This window comes from Hyaena hyaena, unplaced genomic scaffold (genome assembly GCF_003009895.1).
Source record: "Hyaena hyaena isolate Hyena2069 unplaced genomic scaffold, ASM300989v1 scaffold_412, whole genome shotgun sequence".
In the NCBI taxonomy this organism is placed as follows: domain Eukaryota; kingdom Metazoa; phylum Chordata; class Mammalia; order Carnivora; family Hyaenidae; genus Hyaena; species Hyaena hyaena.
Genome location: NW_024081043.1, coordinates 1,361,237 through 1,385,118, shown reverse-complemented (window position 1 = coordinate 1,385,118; position 23,882 = coordinate 1,361,237). Strand labels below are relative to the sequence as shown.

Genomic DNA, 23,882 nt, shown 5'->3' with positions numbered 1-23,882 from the left:
AAGATTTTATACTTTTTGATTGCCAAGTAGTATTCCATCACACACACACACACACACACACACACACACACACACACATACACACCCCACATTTTCTTTATCCTTTCATTGGTCAACAGATATTTGGGCTCTTTCCATAATTAGGGTATTGTTGATAATACTGCTATAAACATTGGGGTACATGTATCCCTTCAAATGAGTTTTTTTATACCTTTGGATAAATACCCTGTAGTGCAATTGCTGGGTCATACTGTAGTTCTAGTTTTAATTTTTGGAGGAACCCCCATACTGTTTTCCAGAGAGGCTATACCAGTTTACATTCCCCCTGACAGTGCAGAAGGGTTCAGTTCCCCTTTCTCTGCATCCTTACCAACATCTGTTGTTTCTTGTGTTGTTAATTTTGGTTATTCTGACAGGTGTGAGGTGGTATCTCATTTTGTTTTGATTTGTATTGCCCTGATGATGAGTGATGTTGAGCATCTTTTCATGTGTCTGTTAGTCATCTGGATATCTTCTTTGGAAAAGTGTCTATTCAGGTCTTGTGCCCATTTCTTCACTGGATTATTTGTTTTTTGGGTGTTGAGTTTGGTAAGTTCTTTAGAGATTTTGGATACTAACCCTTTATTGAATATGTCATTTGCAAATATCTTCTCCCATTCTGTTGATTGCCTTTTAGACTTGTTGATTATTTCCTTCACTGTGCAGAAGATTTTTATCTTGATTGAGGTCCCAATAGTTTATTTTTGCTTTTATTTCCTGTGCTTCCTGAGACATGTCTAATAAGAAGTTGCAGTGGCCAAGGTCAAAGCGATTGCTGCCTATGTTTTCCTCTAGGATTTTGATAATTTTCTGTCTTACATTTAGGTCTTTCATCCATTTTGAACTTAGTTGGGTTTTTTCTTTAAAATTTTTAACATTTATTTATTTTTGAGAGACAGAGAGAAACAGAATGCGAGCAGGGAGGGGGCAGAGAGAGAGTGAGACACAGAATCCAAAGCAGGCTCCAGTCTCTGAGCTGTCAGCACAGAGCCCAACGTGAGGCTCAAACCCATGAACTGTGAGATTATAACCTGAGCTGAAGTTGGATGCTCAACAGACTGAGTCACCCAGGTGCCCCTTGAACTTAATTTTGTAAAAATATGGAGTGCTTCATGGATTTGCATGTCATTGTGCACAGGGGCTATAGCATAATGTTTTTGAGGTTCATCCAGTCTGTGCAATGTATCAGTACCTCATTAATTTTTATTGCCGAATAATATTCCATTGTGTGGATTTACCGCATTTTATTTATCTGTTCATCTACCGATGAACATTTGAGTTGTTTTCACGGCTCAGCTATTGTGAATAATGCGGCTGTGAATATTCATGTCTGCATATTTGTTTGAATACCTGTTTTTAATTCTTCTGGGTATATAACTAGGAGTGGGACAAATGAATCCTTGATCGTGTGGTTAATTCTCTGTTTAACTTTTTGAGACATCTGCACACTATTTCCACAGCCGTTGTACTATTTTACATGCTCACCAGCAATGTACTAGTGTTCTAATTTCCCACTTTCTCACCAATACTCGTCATCTTTCTTTTTTGCTATAGCCATCTTAACAGATGTGAAATGTTATGTGTGTTTTTTGGATGCTTTTTATTTCATCTGCCAATGAAAAGGGGTACTTCTCTGTCAGTAAATAAGCGGTTGTCATATGCTGTTTTCAGACAGATTTGCTTTTCATAGTTCTGATTTGCATTTCCCTGATGACCAGTGATGTTAAGCATCTTTTCATGCATTTATTGGCTATTTGTATATCTTCCTTAGAGAAATGTCTATTGTGTGTTTTCTTGGATGCTTGTTATTTCATATACTTTAAACTGGGTTATTTGTCTTTTTTACTGAGTTGTAAAGTTTTTTAAAAATATATCCTAGATACACAAGTCCTTTATGAGATATATGACTTGAAAATATCTTCTCATATTCTGTGAGTTGTCTTTTCAGTTTCTTGATGATATCCTTTGAAGTACTAAAAATTGAAATTTTGATGAAGTCCAATTTATCAACTTTTTCTTTTGCTGTGTTTTGGTGTCATATCTAAGAAACCATTGCATATTCCACTATCACAAAGATCCACTCCTATGTTTCCTTTGAAGATGTTCAGAGCTTTTACTCCTACATTTAGGTCTTTGATCCATTTGGGTTAATTTTTGTATAGTGTGAAGTAGGGGGTCCAACTTCATTCTTTTGCATATGGCTATCTAGTATCCCAACACCGCTTATTGAAAAGAGTATTCCCTTCCAATTGAATGGTCTTTCACTCTAGTGAAAAATCAATTGGCAATAAATATGAGGGTTTATTTCTAGACTCTTGATTCTATTCCATTGGCCTATATATTGGACTATATTTCCTTATAGTCCACTGTCCTGACTACTATAGCTTTGTAATGAGTTTTGAAATGGAGAAATGTGAGTCTTCCAACTTCTTTCTTTTTTCAGGATTATTTTGGTTATTTTGGGTCTTTTGAATTTTTACATGAGTTTTAGGAGCAGCTTGCCAATTTCTGAAAAGAACTCAGCTGTGATTTTGACAGGATCTGTGCTGAATCTGTAGATCAGTTTGAAGTATATTCTTATCTTAACAATTTTAAGGGTTTTGTTTTGTTTGCTTGTTTCTCCAAGATTTTATTTAAATTCCAGGTAGTTAATACACGGTGTAATATTAGTTTCAGGTGAAGAATTTAGTGATTCAAAACTTACATACAACATCAGGTGCTTATCACAGTAAGTGCCCTCCATAGTCCCATCACCTATGTAACACTGACCTCCCCCTATTGCCCCTCTGGTAACCATCAGTTTGTTTTCTATAGTTAAGAGTCTGTTTCCTGGGGGTGCCTGGATGGCTCAGTCAATTAAGCACCCAGTTCTTGATTTCAGCTCAGGTCATGATCTCAGACTGCATCAGGCTCTGCTGGGCATGGAGCCTACTTAAGATGCTCTCTCTCCCTCTCCTTCTGCCCCACCCTGCCTCAAACAAAGATAAATAAAATAAAGTTAAGAAAAGAAGAGTCTGTTTCTTGGTTTTCCTTTCTTTTTTTTTGCCCCCCCATGTGCATTTATTTTGTTTCTTAAAATCTACATGAGTGAATTCATATGGTATTTTGTTTTTTTTCTGACTTATTTTCCATAGCATAACACTCAGTGGTTCTATCCATGTTATTGCAAATGGCAAGATTTCAATGATTTTAAATTTTAAATCCGTGAACATATGACGTTTTTCCATTTATGTACGTTTTCTTTAAAATTTTTTTTAATTTATTTTTATTTTATTTATATAATGTTTATTTATTTTTGAAAGAGAGAGACAGACAGAGTGTGAGCAGGGGAGTGGCAGAGACAAAGAGAGACACAGAATCCCAAGCAGGCTGTAGGCTCTGAGCTGTCAGCACAGAGTCTGACGCAGGACTCGAACCCACAAATCATAGATCATGACCTGAGCTGAAGTTGGACATTTAACCAACTGAGCCACCCAGGAGCCCCTACATGGACTTCTTTAATTTCTTTCAGTGATGTTTGTAGTTTTCAGGGTACACGACTTGTATTTCTTTTGTTAAAGTTAGTTCTAAGTATTTTATTAGTTTTGATCATTTTATAAGTAGAATTCTTTAATTTTTAAAATGTCTCTTATTTATTTTTGAGAGAGAGATAGAGACAGCATGAGCCGAAGCTGGACACTTAACCGACAGCCACCCGGGTGCCCTTATGAGTAGAATTCTTAAAAAAAATTTTTTTTTAATGTGTATTTATTTTTGAGAGAGAAAGAGTGCAAGCAGGAGAGGGGCAGAGAGTGAGGGAGACACACAATCCGAAGCAGGCTCTAAGCACCAACCTGCTAGCACAGAGCCTGTTGCAGGGCTTGAACCCATGAACTGTGAGATCTTGACTTGAGCTGAAGTTGGACACTCAATGGGCTGAGCCACCCAGGCACTGCATTGTAAGTAGAATTCTTTAATTCATTTTTGGTTGTTCATTGTAACTATTGTGTAGAAATGAAATCTATTATTTGTATAATAATCTTGTATTCTGCAAGCTTGCTGAACCCATTTATTAGTTCTATCAGGTTTTTTGTGGCTTCCTTAGTTTTTCATTTTTGTTAATGTTAATTTATTTTGAGAGAGAGAGATAGAGAGAATGCGAATGTGAGCAGGGGAGGGGCAGAGAGAGAGGAAGAGAGAGAATCCCAAGGATGCTCTATGCTGTCAGCACAGAGCCTGATGTGAGGCTTGAAACCACAAACTGTGATATCATGACCTGAGCCTAAATCAAGGGTCAGAAGGTTAACTAACTGAGCCACCCGGGTACCTCTTCCTTAGGATTCCGTTTTCTTTCTTTCTTTCTTTCTTTCTTTCTTTCTTTCTTTCTTTCTTTCTTTCTTTCTTTCTTTCTTTCTTTTTCTTTCCTTCCTTCCTTCCTTCCTTCCTTCCTTCCTTCCTTCCTTCCTTCCTTCCTTCCTTCCTTCCTTCTTTCCTTCCAGGATTTCTTTCTTTAAAAAAAATTTTTTTTAATGTTTATTTAATTTTGAGAGAGAGAGGGAGAGGTGAGCAGGGGAGGGGCAGAAAGAGGGAGACACAGAATCTGAAGCGGGCTACAGGCTCTGTAGAGCCTGACGCAGGGCTCAAACTCACAAATGATTGAGATCATGACCTGAGCCGAAGTCGGTCACCTAAATGACTGAGCCACCCAGGGGAGCTGGGGAGGGTCAGAGAGAGAGGGAGACACAGACTCCGAAACAGGCTCCAGGCTCTGAGCTGGCAGTCAGCACAGAGCCCGACGCGGGGCTCGTACCCACGAACCGCGAGATCATGACCTAAGCGAAAGTCGGACGCTTAACCGACTATGCCACCCAGGCGCCCCCAGGCGCCCCTCTTTCAGGATTTCTTTATGCAGAATCACATCATCGGTTAACAAGATTGTTTTACTTCTTCCTTTCTAATCTGGATGCTATCTTTTCTTATTCTTGTCTGATTGCTGATTCCCTTGGCCATAGTGTCCTGCACAATGTCTAAGGGAAGTGGAGTCTAGTTCCTTATCTTAGGGGAAAGGCATTCACACTTTAACTTTAAGTATGATGTTAGCTGTGGGTTTTTTGTAGATGCCCTCTATCTGGTTGAGTAAATTCCCTTTTATTCCTAGTTTGTTGAGTGTTGTTTTTTTTTTTTTTTTTTTTTTATCATGAAGGGGTCTTGAATTTTGTCAAATGCTTTTCTGCATCTATTAAAGGATCCTATGGGGTCTGGCCTTTATTCTATTAATGTGATATATGTTGAATGTTTTGTATGTTAAGCCAATCTTGCATTCGTGGGATAAATACTATTTGGTCATCATATATGATCCTACAAGACAAATCTGAGCCTCTAAATTTTGCTTTTCAAAGATGGAACAATTAAAAAGTGAATATTTTCATTACAAACTTAGTTAATATTAATGATTAAGTTACTAATATTTCAAGCAAAATTCAGTATAAGTATCCCTAAAATAGTTGGCATCTTTAGATGTTAGATGATTCCATTTCCAAAAATATTATTTGCACATAACCTTCCAAGAACACAATGGTCCTTTCAAATAAGGCACACCGATGGTTATAAAATGAGCAAAATGGGAAAGCTAATATTTGGATTTCTTTTAGAGGTAAAACCCCAATCTAATTATTGATAATTGACCAACTCTGTCCATATTTTATTCATTGCAGAAACATGTAAAGGTAATATTTTTGTTTCCCTCAAACATGTTCAGAGGCCCAGAAACCTTTGGACCAGAAACTATAAACACTTTTTGAAATAAATTTTATTAATGGAACTCCAGTAACTTTTAGTAGATCCCTCTTTTTGGTTAGTTAGTCTTCTGCTTTTTGCACAGACTGAGAAGTTTTGAAATAATATTGCATTGTCCCAACAATCTGGCAGGAATGGAGTTTTCAGACAAGGAGACATTTATGGCTAGCCATTTAGAACAGTGGTCACTGTTCTAAATCTTGAGGTTTCAAGTTAGATGTAGAGATGATAACAGACTTTTTTTTTCTCCTGGCTCAGTGCTCAAGACCTGGAATAGATTCCAATTTCCATTAGTAGTCTTTTATTGAACAGTTCAACCTTTGTAATATGTGATGGTTGGAATAAGCTTCCGTTCTGCAAAACTTTTTAAATTACTCGGGTTTTGTTTTTTGTTACTAGATTGTTGCAAAGAGAGCACATAAGGGTTTTAATATATATATGTATGTATGTATATATATAATAATATGTATATAATAATATATAAAAAATAATATATAGTAAATAATATGTGTGTATATATATATTTAAATGTTTATTTATTTATTTTTGAGAGAGAGAATGAGCAAGCACATGTGCACAAGCTGGGGAAGGGCAGAGAGAGGGAGGGAGACACAGAATCAGAAGCAGGCTCCAGGCTCTGAGCTGTCAGCACAGAGCCTGATGTGGGGCTTGAACTCCTGGACCATGAGATCATGACCTGAGCTGAAGTCAGACGCTTAACCCACTGAACCACCCAGGCGTCCCAGAGTTTGAATATATTTGGAAGCATTCATTTAATGAGCTAGGTACAGTTTAGAGCAGAGTTGGAGGAAGATTTGCTACAGTTTACAAAATTTGGACCAATTTTAAGTCACACAGTTACTTCCAAACTTCTTCTTCACCAAGCTGTTACTAGCATTACTAACAAGCAACCATTTTGGAAGATCAGCTTCACCCCATGCCAGTGAGGTCAGTAAAAAGCATTAAATGGCTCAAAGGAAGCAGGAGGCAGGAGAGTGTCATCCCCCAAACCCCAAGAGTATATCTGTGGGTGGTGATTATATCCAACTGCTAGGCATCTTCCATTCAGAAAGGCCAGCCTTGTTCTTCCTCTTCTCATTCAGGCATAGTTAAAAATAAATTTAACCAACAGGAAATATCAGATAGCGTGCATCCTGTTCACTCTTTCAGAAATTATTTATTGGAGGTATAGGATGTGCTAGGCCACAGGACATACCTATGAACTAGACATGATAGAGTTTGAGGTATTTTATTGGAAAAGAAAAATAAAAGACATGATGACAAAAGTAAACAAATAATATTATTACAAATCACAGTAATCTTTCATAAAATCTATGAAAGAAATATACCATGGTCTAGGATAGAGAGTATTAATGTACCACCTTCATTATACAAGATGGTCAAGGAGGCATCTCTGGGGAAGTAATATGTTAGCTGAGATCTGTGGGACGGAGTTAGTCATTTACTTATTTATTCATTAAAAATATTTTTAAATGTTTATTTATTTTTGAGAGAGAGAGAGAGAGCACAAGCGGGGGAAGGGCAGAGGGAAAGGGAGACACAGAATCAGAAGCAGGCTCCAGGCTCTGAGCCTGATGTGACTCATGAACCATGAGATCATGACCTGAGTCGAAGCTGAACGCTTAATCAACTGGGCACCCCAGGAGTTAGTCATTTAAAAAGCAGGGTGGGGGCGCCTGAGTGGCTCAGTTGGTTAAGTGCCCCACTTCACTGAGGTCATGATCTCGTGGTTCATGAGTTCGAGCCCTTGTGTCAGGCTCTGTGCTGACAGCTCAGAGCCTGGAGCCTGCGTCAGATTCTGTGTCTCCCTCTCTCTCTGCCCCTTCCCCGCTCATGCTCTGTCTCTCTCTGTCTCAAAAATAAACACTAAAAAAAAAAAATTTTTTTTTTTTTTCAGTTTAAAAAGCAGGGTGAACAGAGCTCTAGGGAGAAGGAACAGTACATGCAAAGGTACAGAGCCTGGAACAAGGCTCACTTTTCTGGTAACTAGAGAAGGTTGGCCTGGCTGGAAGGCAGCGAGCAAGGAGAATGGCATCAGAGCGAGCCCAACGTTAGTGGGAATCCAGATTATGCTCAGCTCTTTTAAGCAACTGTATTAGTTTGCTAGGGCTATAAGATATGTGTTTTGTTCCCCACACCACTGAGTAATTAACTCAGTTCTGACACTATTTACCTGGAGGCAGCATCAGATCCTACAGGTTAAGGGTTTGGTCCTACAAGACTACCCCATCCTTTCACCCTCCAGATGCCAATGGCCAGTTCCAAGTTGTCACCTGTGCCCTAGCTAACTTGGCTATAGATCAGAGGTTCCAAAAATCCCCTCCTTAGGTTCAATTAATTTAGAGTAGCTCATAGAACTCAGAGATATCTTACTTGCTAGATCACTGGTTTACCATAAAAGAATACAACTCAAGAATAGCCATATGGAAGAGATGCATAGGGAAGTTATGGGCAAAGGGCACAGAGATCCCATGCTGCCTAGTGCACCACTCTTCCCAAATCTCCACGTGTTCATCAACCTGGAAGCTCTCTGAACATGGTGCTTTTGTGGTTTTATGTAGGCTTCATCACTTAGGCATGATTGATGGAATCATTGGCCACTGGCCAGTCATGTTAACTTAATTACCTCTTTAAAGGACCATCTCCAAATACAGTTACATTCTGAAAAACTGGGATCTTAAAACCAAGACAACAGGCTCCAAACGGAATTGCTTGTGCTAAGCCTCCCATCATCAGACTAAGACTTAATACAGTTTCATTTCTCCCAGAAATGGAAATATACACCAATCGGGAATCACCTGATTAGTGCTAGTTAGGTGATCTGTAGATAGGCCCCTGCCAGCCCCTTAAAGGAAAGTAACCTTGTAACAAACCACTGCCTTTCTGCCTGTATAACTTCCTTGTTCCTACTGCCTTCTGGCTATGAAAGTCTTTGATTTTTGTACAACTCCTTAAATTCCCTTTCTATCTGCTAGACTGGGTGCTGCCCAATTGAAGTTGACTTTTGCTTAAGTAAACTCTTAAAATTTTAATATGCCTTAGTTTATCTTTTCACAGGGGAAAGGGCTTCCACATATGAATTTTCAGGGATATAATTCAGTCCATAACAGCATAGCTTAAAGGACTTCAGATTTGCTCTTAAGAGCCGAGGAAAACCATTGAAGAGCTTGAGGAAGGAGTATGAAGAAGAGTATGTTGAAGGAGATATAGCAAATGCTTTTAGATGTTAATTTTTTGCCAACCAAACCTTGTTTTTTGCTCAAGGCACTGATGTGTTCAGCCAAAAATGCAAATTGACTGGTTCTTTTGGCATAAAGGGTGGCCATGTGAGTGTTAACATGTGGCTGATGGATACAATTGGGAGGTCTACTGAGTGGAATTCAATAGTCTCAGGAAAGGCTTGTTTTACTGATGTAGAGGCACGTCCCTTTGCCCTACATCATTTCTTCTTTTTCCTATCTGGGAAAAGGTTACAATGCCTGGAGATGCAGCAGACATCTTGCACTCATCAAGATGAAGGTTTTATGCCAAGGATATAAAGCTGGCACATAAAATGAGCTTGGTTTTCAGATGACACCTTTGTGCAGCTATATGAGCTCTGGTTAGCCTACACCCACACTTTTTGTTACATGAGAATAGTCCCCTGCTCGTTTAAACCACTCAAGCAGGGACTCCTGTTACAGCTGAATGCATTCCTTACTGATATGGAGAGCTGGACCAGAAGAAGGAATGCCAGTGTGGAGGCCTTTGCCGAAGTCCAGACCAGAGATAACAAGGACCTGGGTTAGAATGGCAGCAATGGACTTGGAGCAGAGTAGATGAATTCCAGAAACAAGATACATTACCTGAGCAACCCCCATGTGGACACCAAGAATTTTCCCTTACTTATCCAGGGCCATTGAGCCCAAACTTGCTTTATTTGGGCTTTTCTTAAAGTCTTTAGCATGTACAGCCTTGATAAACATTTTTGGTATACCTACTTTGTGCTAACTCTTATAGTTTTGAGGAATTTTTCCCTGGCTACTCAAATGTACACTGATCAATTCTCCCTGTAAAGTCAGTTGTGTTCAAACTTGATTCTATAATCCACAGTAATAAATATATTTTGTATCATGGCCAGAACACATGTAACCGAAAAAAAAAGATATATACAGATATAGGTAGGTAGGTAGATAGATAGAGAGATAGAGAGATAGAGGCAGATACATAGATACATGCACACATATAGATACATACAGATATATCGCTGAAAAAGAAGTATTACAAAGCAGTATTCAAAATACGTGCTATACATTCTATTCTACTCCATTAAAAAAAAGATTCTGGTCACATACACTACCTACTAAATTTGCTTTCATCGTCCAGTGAGAAATTAAGAACCATAGTTTGAAAACTTGATCTAAATTATTGTTTTGGGGCACCAGGGTGGCTCAGCTGGTTAAGCATTTGACTTCAGTTCAGGTCACGATCTTAACAGTTCATGAGTTCAAACCCTTCATCAAGCTCTCTGCTGTCAGCTCAGAGCCTGCTTCCAATCCTCTGTCCCCGTCTCTCTCTGCCCCTGCCCCACTCTCACTTGTAAGTGCTCTCTCTCTCTCTCTCTCTCAGAAAAATAAACGTCTATAAAATTAATTGATTGTTTTGACATTTATTCCTTACCACCCAGTGATATCTCTTACATTGATATTTGACTTTTCATGCCAATGTCTTGTCTTATCATCTGGACCATGAGCCTCTCCCTACCTTGTTGTTGTATCTGTCCATAGTGCCTAGCACTGTGCTTGGCATATAGTGGATTATACACTCTTTGAGATCAAGAGCATGTAATATGGAATTTTGGGTCTCCTTGATACCATAAACATGATAAACCATTCTTTCTATTTGTCTGTGGTTGGGTAGGTCATAGAAGTTCAGGAAACTAGGAACAACTGCTTCAGGCTGCTGTCCACTTAAGTAATCTCCTTTTTAGGACTCAATATTATTGTTGTTATTATTATTATCATATCAAACCTTAGATTTTTGTTACCTTTCTGAGTATTTAATGCATAGACTAGTTGATTTGGAAGGTAACCCACGCTAAAATGCTAGCAGGGGAAAGCTAGGAGAGAAGGCTGTCCTCCAACTGGGAGATTTCAAGAAAACTAAGAAAGAAGGGCCATGATAAGGAAATGAGGGGACGCTTGTGGGCTGGTTGTCACACCGGTCTTGGAGCAGCCCATCTGTGTTTGAAGCACTGGAGAGGCTGAAGGCCAGGGAGATCTGGGGAGGTTCTTGGAACACGCGTACTTGCACAAACTAGTGAATGGGGAGACAGAAAACAACCTTATTTCTTGAGCAAATTCATTCTTCCTGTCTTGTTTTCTCTGTATTTGCTGTCTTCATTTATTAACAGGAGACATTACTGTCTCCTTGGCTTCTGAGTGCTGCCCCTCTGTGGGTGGGAAATGGAAACCTCAGACTTGACATTCCTGGCTCATATGAGCAGACCTGGCAGGCAGGCTCCTGTCACTTTGGCTCAGGGGAGGGTCCGGCGGCTCTTGGGAGAGCCACCATTTGTTGCTGGCTAAGAGATTGCTTTTCTGATGAAAAGAAGAAGGCAGCTTTAATTTGGCAATCTGGAATAGTCTCCAAGATACACTGATAAGTGAAGTAGCAAAGCGTAGACAGTGGGTATGTTATGTTAGCTAGCCTCAGGGGAAGAAGATAGAAGGGTATTTATTTGTAAATGCATATTTGTGTATATGTAGAATATCTCTGAAAGAACACACAACAGACTAGAACTGGTATAATGTTTGAGGAGGACTGGGTGCCTGGGAGATAGGGAGGGGAGAGACTTATTCTTCACATATATCCTTTCTACATTTTGAGTATTTATCACGTACCTGTTTCAACCTGTTGAAATAAATTATTATTTCCAATCAAAGCAATCTATGCAGCCCTAAAAGTGATATTTGTAAAACATGTATGAGAACACAGCTTAAAATATTATTTTAAATGAACCATTATAGTGTGTATAATACAAGCAAAAATAACAATAAGCAAAATCCCTGTGTGTAGAAAAAGACTTGGAAGGTGATACATCATAAGTTTAAAAGGTGGTTTCTGAACCACCTTTTTTTTTGTTCATTATTTCCAAAATTTTTTTATTGTTTCTTTATTTCATCATGGTGAAAAAATAATCAAATCTTATAACCAAGAAGATAAACTGCTTTATCTCATGAGACTCAGGGGTCTCGTGACTCACAAGCCATTAATTCACGCAGGCTTTAGTCCAAGCCATCATTTAATTTTTAGTATTTAATTTTTAAGTAAGCTGTGTGCCCAGCATGGGGCTTGAACTCACTACCCCAAGATCGAGAATTGCATGTTTTACCCACTGAGACAGCCAGGCGTCCCGTCTAATCTATTATTTTATTTTTTTAATGTAACTTTTAGTTAGTCAAAATACAGTGCAATATTGGTGTTAGGAGTAGAATTCAGTGATTCATTACTTACATACAACACCCAGTGCTCATCATAAGTGCCCTCCTTAATACCCATCACCCATTTGGCTCATCCCTCACCCACCTCCCTCCATCAACCCTCAGCTTGTTTTCTATGGTTAAGAGTCTCTTGTGGCTTGTTTCCTTCTTTCATCTCCACCCTCCCTTCCCATATGTTCATCTGTTTTGTAAATTCCACATGAGTGAAATCATATGATATTTGTCTTTCTTTGTTTGACTTATCTTGCTTAGCATAATACACTCTAGCTCCATCCACGGTCATTGCAAATAGCAAGATTTCATTCTTTCTGATGGCTGAATAACATTCCATTGTATATGTGTACCACATCTTGATGGACGTTTGGGTTCTCTCCGTAGTTTGGTAAATATTGGTATGCGTGTACCCCTTCAAATCTGTATTTTTGTGTTCTTTGAGTAAACACCCAGTAGTGCAATGGCTGGATTGTAGGGTAGTTTTATTTTTAGTTTTTTTGAGGAACCTCCACACTGTTCTCGAGTGGCTATGCCAGTTTGCATGGTTCCTCTGTCTCCACATCCTCGCCAACACCTGTTGTTTTTGTATTGTTCATTTTAGCCATTCTGACAGTGTTAGATGGTATCTTATTGAGGTTTTGGTTTTTCTTTCCCTGATGATGAGTGATGTTGAGCATTTTTTTCATGTGTCTGTTAGCCATCTGGATATCGTCTTTGAAAAAGTATCTATGCATGTCTTCTGCCCATTTCTTCCCTGGGTTTTTTGTCTTTTGGGTGTTGAGTTTGATAAGTTCTTTATAGATTTTGGATACTAATAACCCTTCATCATATGTCATTTGCAAATATCTTCTCCCATTCCATTGGCTGCCTTTCAGTTTTGTTGAATGTTTGCTTCACTGTGCAGAAGATTTATTTTCTTGATGAGGTCCCAGTAGTTTATATTTGCTTTTTCTTCCCTTGCCTCCGGAGACGTGTCTAGTAAGAAGTTGCTGTGGCCAAGCTCAGAGAAGTTGCTGCCCGTGTTCTCCTCTAGGATTTTAATGGTTTCCTGTCTCACATTTAGGTCTTTCATCCTTTTTGAATTTATTTTTGTTTATGGTATAAGACAGTGGTCCAGTTTTATTCTCCTGCATGTCACCAGCCAGTTTTCCATTTGTTGAAGAGACTGTCTTTTTTTCCATTGGATATTCCTTCTTGCTTTCTTGAAGATTAGTTGACCATGGAGTTGTGGGTCCATTTCTGGGTTTTCTATTCTGTTCCACTGATCTATGTGTCTGTTTTTGTGCCAGTACCGTGCTGTCTTGATGATGACAGCTTTGTAATATGACTTGAAATCCAGAATCGTGATGCCTCCAGTTTTGTTTTTCTTTTTCAGGAATTACTTTGGCTTTTTGGTGTCTTTTGTGGTTCCATACAATTTTAGGATTGTTTACTCTAGCTTTGTGAAAAATACTGGTGGTATTTTGATAGGGATTGCATTAAATATGTAGTTTGCTTTGGGTAGTATAGACATTTTAACAATGTTTGTTTTCCAATCCATGAGCATGTAATGCTTTTCCATTTCTTTGTGTCTTCTTCAATTTCTTTCATAAGTGTTCTATGGTTTTCAGAGTACAGATCTCTCACCTCTTTAGTTAGGTTTATTCCTAGGTATCTCATTGCTTTTGGTCAATCTATCATTTAAAAATGAAAGTCTCACCAAGCAACTTTCCTACTTAAATACTCCCAGCAGAGATTCATTCACATAAAACCCACATTTCTTGTGTGGTAGAACAGGTTCTTCAGAAGATGTTCCTAGCTTGCCGCTCTGGCCACATTCCCTACCATTGCCTTCAGCTTCTTAATGTTCCTTAAACAAAATACATTCTCCATAACTCTGTACTTTAGTACATGCCGTTTCTAATTTAGCTAATCTCCTGCTTATCCTCACAGAATTACCTGAATTATCACCTCCTCCCTGAAGCCTTCCCAACTTCCCTAGGCGATTATCTGCAATTCCTTTTTGTGTGTGTTGTCTAGACCTTAATCCTTAATCCTCGTAGCTACACAAGAATAAGGATTGTGTGTGATTACTTTTTATATCCCCTGAGTCTTCCTTGCAAAATGCCCAGCACACATTAGGTGCTCAAAACCTTGAATGAATTGATCAAAGGTTTGCATTTCTTCTGTGTTTCTACGATGTTATTCTGGCCCTCAAATGTTGTCATATCACTGGGTCACACAGCGCTGTGGCCTACAGGAGCTATTCCTATGGAAAACTTTCGTTCACCGGTTTCCCTGGCTCTTCCCCTTCAGCCCTTTCCCCTTTATCTCTCAATCAGCAGTCAGTGTGGGTGGCGGTATGCATAATAAAACACCTACACCTTTGATTTGAGTCTGTTCTTAATTTTCATCTTACTCAACTCTGTTCTTTGTCAAGTTTTAATAAATAAGTGAATTCCCCTGGGCATTGGACTGCAAGTGGAGCAAGAGAACTACATTACGGTGAAGAATCATTTGTGCAAATAGAGGAAAGGGGAGCATGAAACTTGAAAATTGCTCTGGAAGGGAGATACCCACCCCCCTCCTGTCGTCTGGCTTTGATCTCCAGGGCTCCATTAGAACATGGTATTAGCTTTAACCAGCTCTTTGTTTCTATGCCAGGAATGGATGCCAAGGGGTCCTACTTAGAAGTAATAAAGAATAACAACAACAAATTGCTGTCAGAGTCAGACATATCATAACCCTAGGAGATGGGCCCTTACCTAGCAGAACTAAGAGGCAGGAACAACCTTGGCTGTGATCTAGAAACAGGAGAGGAAAAGATAATTCCTGAGCTTCCCCTGGAGCCACAGCCCCTGGCGACCAAGAGACCCAGGACTTTTTAAAAATTTATTTCTTTTTGAGAGAGAGAGAGAGGGCAAGCATGAACAGGGGAGGGGCATAGAGAGGGAGAGAGAGAATCCTAACCAGGCTTTATGCCATCAGTGCAGAGCCTGATGGGGGCCTGAACCCACGAACCCTGAGATCATGACCTGAAATCAAGAGTCAGACACTAACCCACTGAGCCACCCAGGTACTCCGGGCCCAGAACTTCTTAAAGGCAGCTGCTATCACCACTCCTCCAGAGGGAGACTACCACGTAGGTAGAGTGGGGACAGTGGGGGTAGGAGCCAGCATCTCAGAAGAGAACAATACCAGTGTACCAAAGGGCGGTGTCTGTAATCATTCCCTGTGTCCTCAATCTCTGCCTGCCGACAACATGGTCACAGGCATGCACTCTTTGAGTCTCCTTCTAATTGTGTTTCATCTTCTGTGGCTGACTCAGGTACAAGTTGTAATAGCTAGGATTATGATGCAGATGTGGTCCAGTTGAACATATATTCTATATCTATACTTATGCATATATATGGGGTGGGAGAGAAAAAATGAGAGCAATATGAATTTTTCTTAGCCCAAGATAACCCTTTAGCAGATAAACCACACCAATGTCCAAAGAACATGTCTTTTCTAGCCCAAGAAAGACCAGTGCTACTTGAGCTTCCTCTTTCATCCCTAAACATCTGCCGACTTCATCCCTTCTAACGACTGCCATTTCCTTGTCACAAACTTCCTCATCACTTTGCAGTGTGGCCCCCTTCTCCACTTCTTTCCTGAGAAGACACCAAGACTCCTGAATCTTCTCAGACCATATCCTGTTTTTCTCTGGGAGAAGAGCAGTGCCATTCACAGACCAAGATCAGGGGAAAATGGTCTCTCACTTACTGGCTGTGAAACCTTGGTCACCTTTGCCTTTTTTGTGCACATCCTGGCCCCCTCCCCCACCCATCATCTAATGAGTTGCCAAGGTCACTGAGTTCACCTCCACAGAATCTCTCTAGCATCTACCAACCCTCTACATCCTCACTGCTGTGACAGAGCACAAAAGTGGGGGTGGGGATGCTGGTATCTGTTGATTCCAACTTTCACATCATGACCTTCTTCCCATCTGTATTAATGTCCTAGAGCCACTGTAACAAGTATCACAAACTGAGTGCCTTAAAACAATAGAAATTTATTGTCTCAGAGTTCTGAAGGTTGGAAGTCCAAAATCGAAGTATGAGCAGATAATTTCCTTCTTAGAGGCTCTTCACGAGGATCTGTTTCATGCGGGTCTCCTAGCTTCTGGGAGTTGCCAGCAATCCTGGGCATTCCTTGGTTTGTGGATGCAACACTCCAGTTTCTGCCTCTGTCTTTCTAGAGCATTCTCCTCTGTGTGTGCGTATAGCTCTGTGTTTCTGTTTTCTCATAAAGACAACAGTCATTGGACTTAGGGCCCACCTTCATCTTAACTAATTACATCTGCAAAGACCATATTTCCAAATAAGGTCATGTACTGAGGTTCTAGTGGACATGGACTTTTGGAGGACACTGTTCAACCCAGTACACAGTTTTTCCAGCTCTCAGAATCTCCCTCCACCGACCCTTTCTCTTTCTCCTCACAGGGCCCTCCAGTTTCACTGTCTCCCTACTTTGTCCACATGTGTCTGTCTTCTGTTGACCTCCGACTTTTCTATCCAGATTTGACTACACCCCTTCTTTCAACTTCTGTTGCTCACTCTGTAGTCTGACTACTTGGGGACACACTGGCTTCTCTCATTTGCTAAAGGAAACTGCGCACCTGTGAAGACTATGGTCACAAGGAAATCTCTGTCTCCAGCCGCAGCTGGGCCTTCCAGACCAATTGGAAGTCTCCAGTGACTCTTGCAGAACCTCACCTCTCCCCCCAAGCCTCACCTGACTGACCCTCCTTCAGTCTCAGGAATTGACTCTACTTCACTGAGAAAATTGAGCCATGAAGGATCCTGGACCTGAAAAACTGTCCCCTCTCTGTTTTACCTACATTTACAACTAGCCTCCCCTTCTCTCCTCATGTCACATGGTGAGTTCCCCTCTCTGCTCAGGCCAGCCCAGGCCCCTCACAGCCCTCTGGAAGCTTGCTCCTTCAGCCATCCTGGCCCCCTCCCTCAGCCTACACCCATGTTCAAGTCATGTGGGTCTAAGAACATACGCCCTCGGGGCCCCTGGTGGCTCAGTTGGTTGGGCATCCTGACTCTTGATTTTGGCTCAGGTCATGACCTCACAGTTTGTGAGATCCAGCCCCATGTCGGGCTCCATGCTGACAGCAGCTGAGCCTGCTTTGGGATTCTCTCTCTCCCTCTCTCTGCCCCTCTCCCCCTTGCACTCTCTCTCTCTAAATAAACATTTAAAATTAAGAACACACAACCTTTCCTCTCGCTGATCCTCTTTCTCTCTAGTTAATGGACTTCTCTCTCTCTCTTCTCTGTATACCTTCCCCCAGTCCCAGAGTTTTTCATCTTCTCTTTCTTTCTCATTAGCTAAGCTGCTTGAATAATAGTGTCTGTGATCTACACACACCCTCCCTTTCCATTCCCACAGAAGCCATTTGTTTCATGGAGCACCCCAGGTCCCTCAGTGGGATGTGGTCCCTCCTCCCTCCTTCCTCTAAGCCCCAAAGCTCTGTTTGTGCCTGTCCTGTTTGGTGTCATCCTGTCTTCCGGATTCGGAGCAGGGCAAATGTTATAGGTATCGGGTAACTCTTTGTGGCACATGTAAAGGCTATGAAGGCAGCTGGTTCTGGGCCACATTGTGTTTGTTTTCCTCTGTGTGGCTGGATGAATGGAGTGGGCCTCATGGGCTCTGGGAGACAGAGACTTAACAGAACTTGTAAACGGTCACATTTCCCGAGGTTTCCTCCCCGTGGCTGCTGCTGCTGCTGCCTTCCACGAAGGGTGGTGACCTGGGCAGGAAAAGGAGGGGAGGGGACAGAGAAGGCAGCATTCCCATTGGGGCTAATACCCTGCTTACCTCTCTTCTGACCTGAGGTTTACTTGTGCACAAGGTGGCATAGGAGGCATGCATTTCCCATCACGTGCGGCCCAGTCTTTGCCAGCCCACTGCACGGTACAGCCATGGGTCAACCTCTTCTCTCCACATCCAGCTCTCTGCTGTATTCTCTGGGGCAGTAGTGGTCACTGTTTATTAAATACGCATATGTGAGGCTCTGAGGTAGGTGTTTCCTATACCACTTTACCACTTCCTCTAGTTCTTTACAGCAACCCAGTGAGGTAGGTACTATTGTTTCCCATTTTCCAGGTGAGAAAGACATAAAGAGGTTAAGTAACTTGCGTGGAGTCCTGCTGTTAGTGGTAGAACACTCCCCAAGCCCTGGTCTGGAAGATGCCAGAGTCCATGCCTGCTTTCTCTTCTCCAAAGGTCAACCTTGATCTCAGTTTTCACCTGACCTCAGGCCTAATGTTTCTGCGGTGTGTTGTTTACGAGGTGCGAGCTGCCCAAGGGACACAATTCTCCTTCTTCCCCTGTGACTTGTCCAGGATCCCTCTTTCATTATCTATCCTGGATACGCATGACGGGTATAGGGGGAGACGGGAGTGATTAAAAGGTGGGCAACAGATATGAGCTCTTACTAGATCCTGTCTGCCTTAGGACAGGATCGGGCTTATGTTCTCCCTATTTGCACATATCTAGTGCCCATAACTATGTGCTGAGTGAGGAAATAGATATTGCTCCTGATCAAAATCTACAAGCAGATGTATTTCACCTGGTGGTGAAAGATATCGCAGAAGCAGATCCTCATCTGGACTCTCCCCCTGCATTATTGTAATATCATGTCAACACGGCACAGCCCAGTAGATGGGGAGGTCTTGGAAAGCTGTTGTCAAAGACTGGCAGATGGTTCTGACATAAAGCAAGTTTTCATGAAGTTTTAATGGGGTAATTTGGCTAAAACGTGGCACAATCTTTATTAAAAGGGAAGTGTTTAGGAAAATAACAGAACATTGATGTAGCCAGTCCTCGAAAGTGGTATCCAAATAAATGACGCAAAGGGATAGTCAGAAATTTCTGTGCCACTTTGGATGGCCATTTCACCTTAAAGCTCTTGCCACCGAATGTGGTACAGATAAAAACACATCACAACCTGCCACTTCTCTTATGGCTCTCCAGCGTACTCAGAATAAAACTCCACCATCTCCTCTGACTTCAGGCCCTTCTTCGTCTGCCTCCATGATAGATCCTGTCTCCTACCCTCTCCCTCTCTGGTCTCTGGCTGGGGGAGCAGGTCAGACCTTTTGCCTTAGGAGCCCTGCATGTGCTTCAGGGCTGAGTCGAAGTGTCATTTCCTTCCGTGACCAGCCGGCAGGGTCCTCATTTATCTGTTGTTTTGTTTTGTTTTAAGCACTATGACCCTAAAACTGCTTGACAAATAGATGTTCAATAGATTGTTGTTGAACAAGTGCACGAAGGAACTGGACCATTGCCACTTTGTTTTTTGGTTATTTTTAATTTTTGTTTATTTTTAAAATTTCCACTATAATTAACCTAGTGTTATATTAGTTTCAGGTATACAATATAGCGACTCAACAAATTCTGTACATCACCCAGTGCTCATCCCCTTAAGTGTACTCTTAATCTCCCTCAACTAATTCACCCATCCCCCAGCCACCTCCCCTCTGGTAACCAACAGTTTGTTCTCTATAGTGAAGAGTCTTTTTTCCCCCTCTTTTTAAATTTGTTTTGTTTCTTAATTCCACATATGAATGAAATCATATATTTGTCTTTGTCTGACTGACTTACTTCACTTAGCATTATACCCCCTGGATCCATCCATGTTGTTGCAAATGCCAAGATATCATTCTTTTTCATGGCTGAATAATATCCATTGAATATGCGTGTATATATATATACACACAGCTAGGCACCTGCTCTGGCTGCAAGCCCCTCCCCCACTTCTATGTCTGTCTGTCTGTCTATCTATCTATCTATCCATCCAACTGTCTCACATCTTTACTCAGTCATCTATCCATGGACACTTGGGTTGCTTTCATAACTTGCCTATTGTAAGTAATACTGCAGTAAACATAGAGGTACACATATCTTTTCAAATTAGCGTTTTGTATTCTTTGGGTAAATTCCCAGTAGTAATTCCTAGTATTATTAGGTCCTATCGTAATTCTATTTTTAATCTTTTGAGGAACCTCCATATTGTTTTCCATGGTGGCTGCACCAGTCTCTCATCAACAGTGAATGAAGGTTCCTTTTTCTCCACATCCTTGTCAACACTTATTGTTTCTTGTGTTGTTAATTTTAGCCATTCTGATAGGTGTGAGGTGGATTTTCATTATAGTTTTGATTTGTATTTTCCTAATGTTTAGCATCTTTTCATGTGTCTGTTAGCCATATGAATGTCTTCTTTGGAGAAATGCCTATTCATGTCTTCTGCCCATTTTTTTCTTGAATGTTTATTCATTTATTTTTAGAGAGAGAGAACTTGGGAGGGGCAGAGAGAGGAATAGAAAGAATCCTAAGCTTGCTCTGTGCTGCCAGTGCAGAGCCTGACATGGGGCTCAATTCCTTGAACCATGAGAGAATGACCCCAGCCAAAATCAAGAGTTGGATGCTCAACTGACTAAGCCATCCAGGTGCCCCTTTTCTGCTCATTAAAAAAAGTTTTTTTTAATGTTTTATTTATTTTTGAGACAGAGAGAGAGAAAACATGAGCAAGGGAGGGTCAGAGAGAGAGGGAGATACAGAAGCTGAAACAGACTCCAGGCTCTGTGCTAGTTGTCAGCACAGAGCCTGATGCAGGGCTCGAACCCATGAACTGTGAGATCATGATCTGAGCCGAAGTCGGATGCTTAACCAACTGAGCCACTCAGGCGCCCCTTTCACTCATTTTTTTAATTGGACTGTTTGGTTTTATTGGTGTCGAGTTGTAAAAGTTCTGTATATATTTTGGATATTAACCCTTTATTGGATATGTCATTTGCAAATATCTCCTCCCCATTCACTAGGTTGTCTTTTCTCATTGTTTTCATTGTTGGGCAGAAACCTCTTTTGATGTAGTTCTAATAGTTTATTTTTGCTTTTATTTCCCTTGCCTCAGAGACATATCTAGAAAAATGTTGCTACAGCTGATGTCAGAGAAATTACTGCCTGTGCACTCTTCTAAGATTTTTATTGTTTCAGTTCTCACATTTAGATCTTTAATCCATTTTGAGTTTATTTTGTATATGGTGTAAGAAAGTGGTCCAATTTCAGTCTTTTGCATGTAGCCGTCCAGTTTCCCCAGCAGCATTTATTGAAGACTATCCTTTTCCCATTGCGTAGTCTTGCCTCCTTTGTTGAAGATTAATTGACCATATGATCAAGGACTTATTTCTGGGCTCTCTGTTACGTTCTATTGATCTGTATGTCTATTTTTGTGCCAGTACCATATTGTTTTGTTTACTATAGCTTTGTAGTATGTCTTGAAACATGGCAGTGTGATACCTCCAGGTTTTTAAAAAAATCTTTTTTTGTTTTGTTTTGTTTTGTTTTAAGTAAACTCTATGCCCAACATGGGGACAGAGCTCACAACCCCAAGATCAAGAGTCTGACTGAGCTAGCCAGGTGCCCCTGTGATACCTCCAGTTTTTAATTTTCTTTTTCAAAATTTCTTTGGCTCTGTGGAATCTGGTGGATTCCATTCAAATTTTAGGATTATTTGTTCTAGTTCTGTGAAAGAACACTGTTGCTATTTTGATAGGGATTGTATTAAATCTATAGATTGCTTTGAATAGTATGGGCATTTTAACAATATTTGTTCTTCCAGTCCATGAGCATGGAATATCTTTCCATTTGTTTGTGTCATCTTCAATTTCTTTCATCAGCATTTTATAGTTTTCAGAGTACAGGTCTTCCATCTCCTTGGTTAAGTTTATTCATGGGTATTTTATTATTTTTGGTGCAATTGTAAGTGGGATTGTTTTCTCAATTTCTCTTTCCACCCTTTCATTATTAATATATAGAAATGTAATAGATTTCTGTATATTGATTCTGTATCATGCAACCTTAATGAATTCATTTATCAGTTCCAGCAATTTTTTGGTGGAGTCTTTAGGGTTTCCTACATACAGTATCATGTCATCTGCAAATAATGAAAGTTTTACTTCTTTTACCAATTTGGGTGCCTTTTAATTATTTTTCTTGTCTGATTGCTATAGCTAGCAATTCTAGTAGTATGTTGAATAAAAGTGGTGAGAGTGGACATGTGTGTCTTGTTCTCCATCTTATGGCAAAAGCTTTCAGTTTGTCACCATTGAATATGATATTAGCTGTGGGTTTTTCATATGAGGGCTTTATTATATTGAGATATATTCCATCTAAAAACTACTTTGTTGAGGGATTTTTATTATGAATGGATGTTGTACTTTGTCAAATGCCTTTCCTGCATCTATTGAAATGATTGTATGGTTTTTATCCTTTCTCTTATTAAATTAAAAAACATTAAGTTTCTTTATTTATTGTGAGAGAGACCAAGAGAGCATAAGCTGGGGAGGAGCACAGAGAGAGGGAGAATCCCAAGCAGGCTCCACGCCATCAGTCCAGAGTCCTAGGCAAGGTTTGAGCCCACAAACTGTGAAACCATGACCTTAGCTGAAACCAAGAGTCAGAAGCTCAATTGACTGAGCCACCCAGGTGTCCCTATCCTTTCTTTTTTTGATATGATGTATCATGTTGATTGATTTGTGAATATTGAACTACACTTGGGTCCCAAGAAGAAATCTCACTTGATCATAGTGAATGATTTGTAATGTATTGTTGGATTTGGTTTGCTAATACTTCATTGATGATATTTAGTTATGTTCATTAGAGGTATTGGCCTGTAGTTGTCTTTTTAGGTAGTGTCTTTATCAGGTTTTGGTATCAGGTAATACTGGTCTCATAGAATGAATTTGGAAGCTTCCCTTCCTAGTCTATTTTTTGGAATAGTTTAAGAAGAATATATATTAATCTTCTTTATTTTTGTTGTTGTTTTTTCACACTGTACAGCCCCCTTCAGTGCTCTCAGCCTACTGGTGAGGAGGTTGGGCAATGGTTTGGGGCTGAATGCACCTCTGACACTGGCCCACTATGAAAGGCCCACAGAGAAAGGCTGTCATCAGTCCATCACCATGCACTTAACTCTTCTGTAAATGTTTGGTAGAGTTCACCTATGAAGCCATTTATCCCAGACTCTTGTTTGTTGGGAGTTTTTTTTTTTTTTATCACTGCTTCAATTTCATTGCTTATTATTAAAAAAAATTTTGTTAATGTTTATTTATTTTGAGAGAGAGAGACAGACAGACAGAGTGCCAGCAGGGGAGGGGCAGAGAGGGAGACACAGAATTTGAAGCAGTCTCCAAGCTCTGAGCTGTCAGCACAGAGCCTGACATGAGGCTCGAACCCAGGAGCAGTAAGATTATGACCTGAGCTGAAGTCGGACTCTCAACCGACTGAGACACCCAGGCACCCCTTCATTGCTTATAGTTGATACGTTAAAATTTTCTATTTCTTCCTGATTCACTTTTGGGAGGTTTTATGTTTCTAGCAATTTATCTATTTCTTCTAGAGTGTCTGATTTGTTGGCATATAATTTTTCATATATTCTCTTACAATCCTTTGTATTTCTGTGGTGTCTGTTGTTATTTATCCTCTTTCATTTTTTATTTTGTTTATTTGAGTCTTCTCTCTCTGTCTTTTTTAATGAGT

The 23,882-nt window shown here is 40.4% G+C and overlaps 1 non-coding gene across 1 annotated transcript; it reads right to left on the bottom strand.

Moving 5' to 3' along the window:
• Positions 1–23,173: 23,173 nt before the first annotated feature.
• LOC120245259 lies at positions 23,174–23,309 on the bottom strand. The gene has a single exon (XR_005531742.1). It is a non-coding gene; the product is annotated as a small nucleolar RNA SNORA42/SNORA80 family (small nucleolar RNA).
• Between the last annotated feature and the right edge of the window lie 573 nt (positions 23,310–23,882).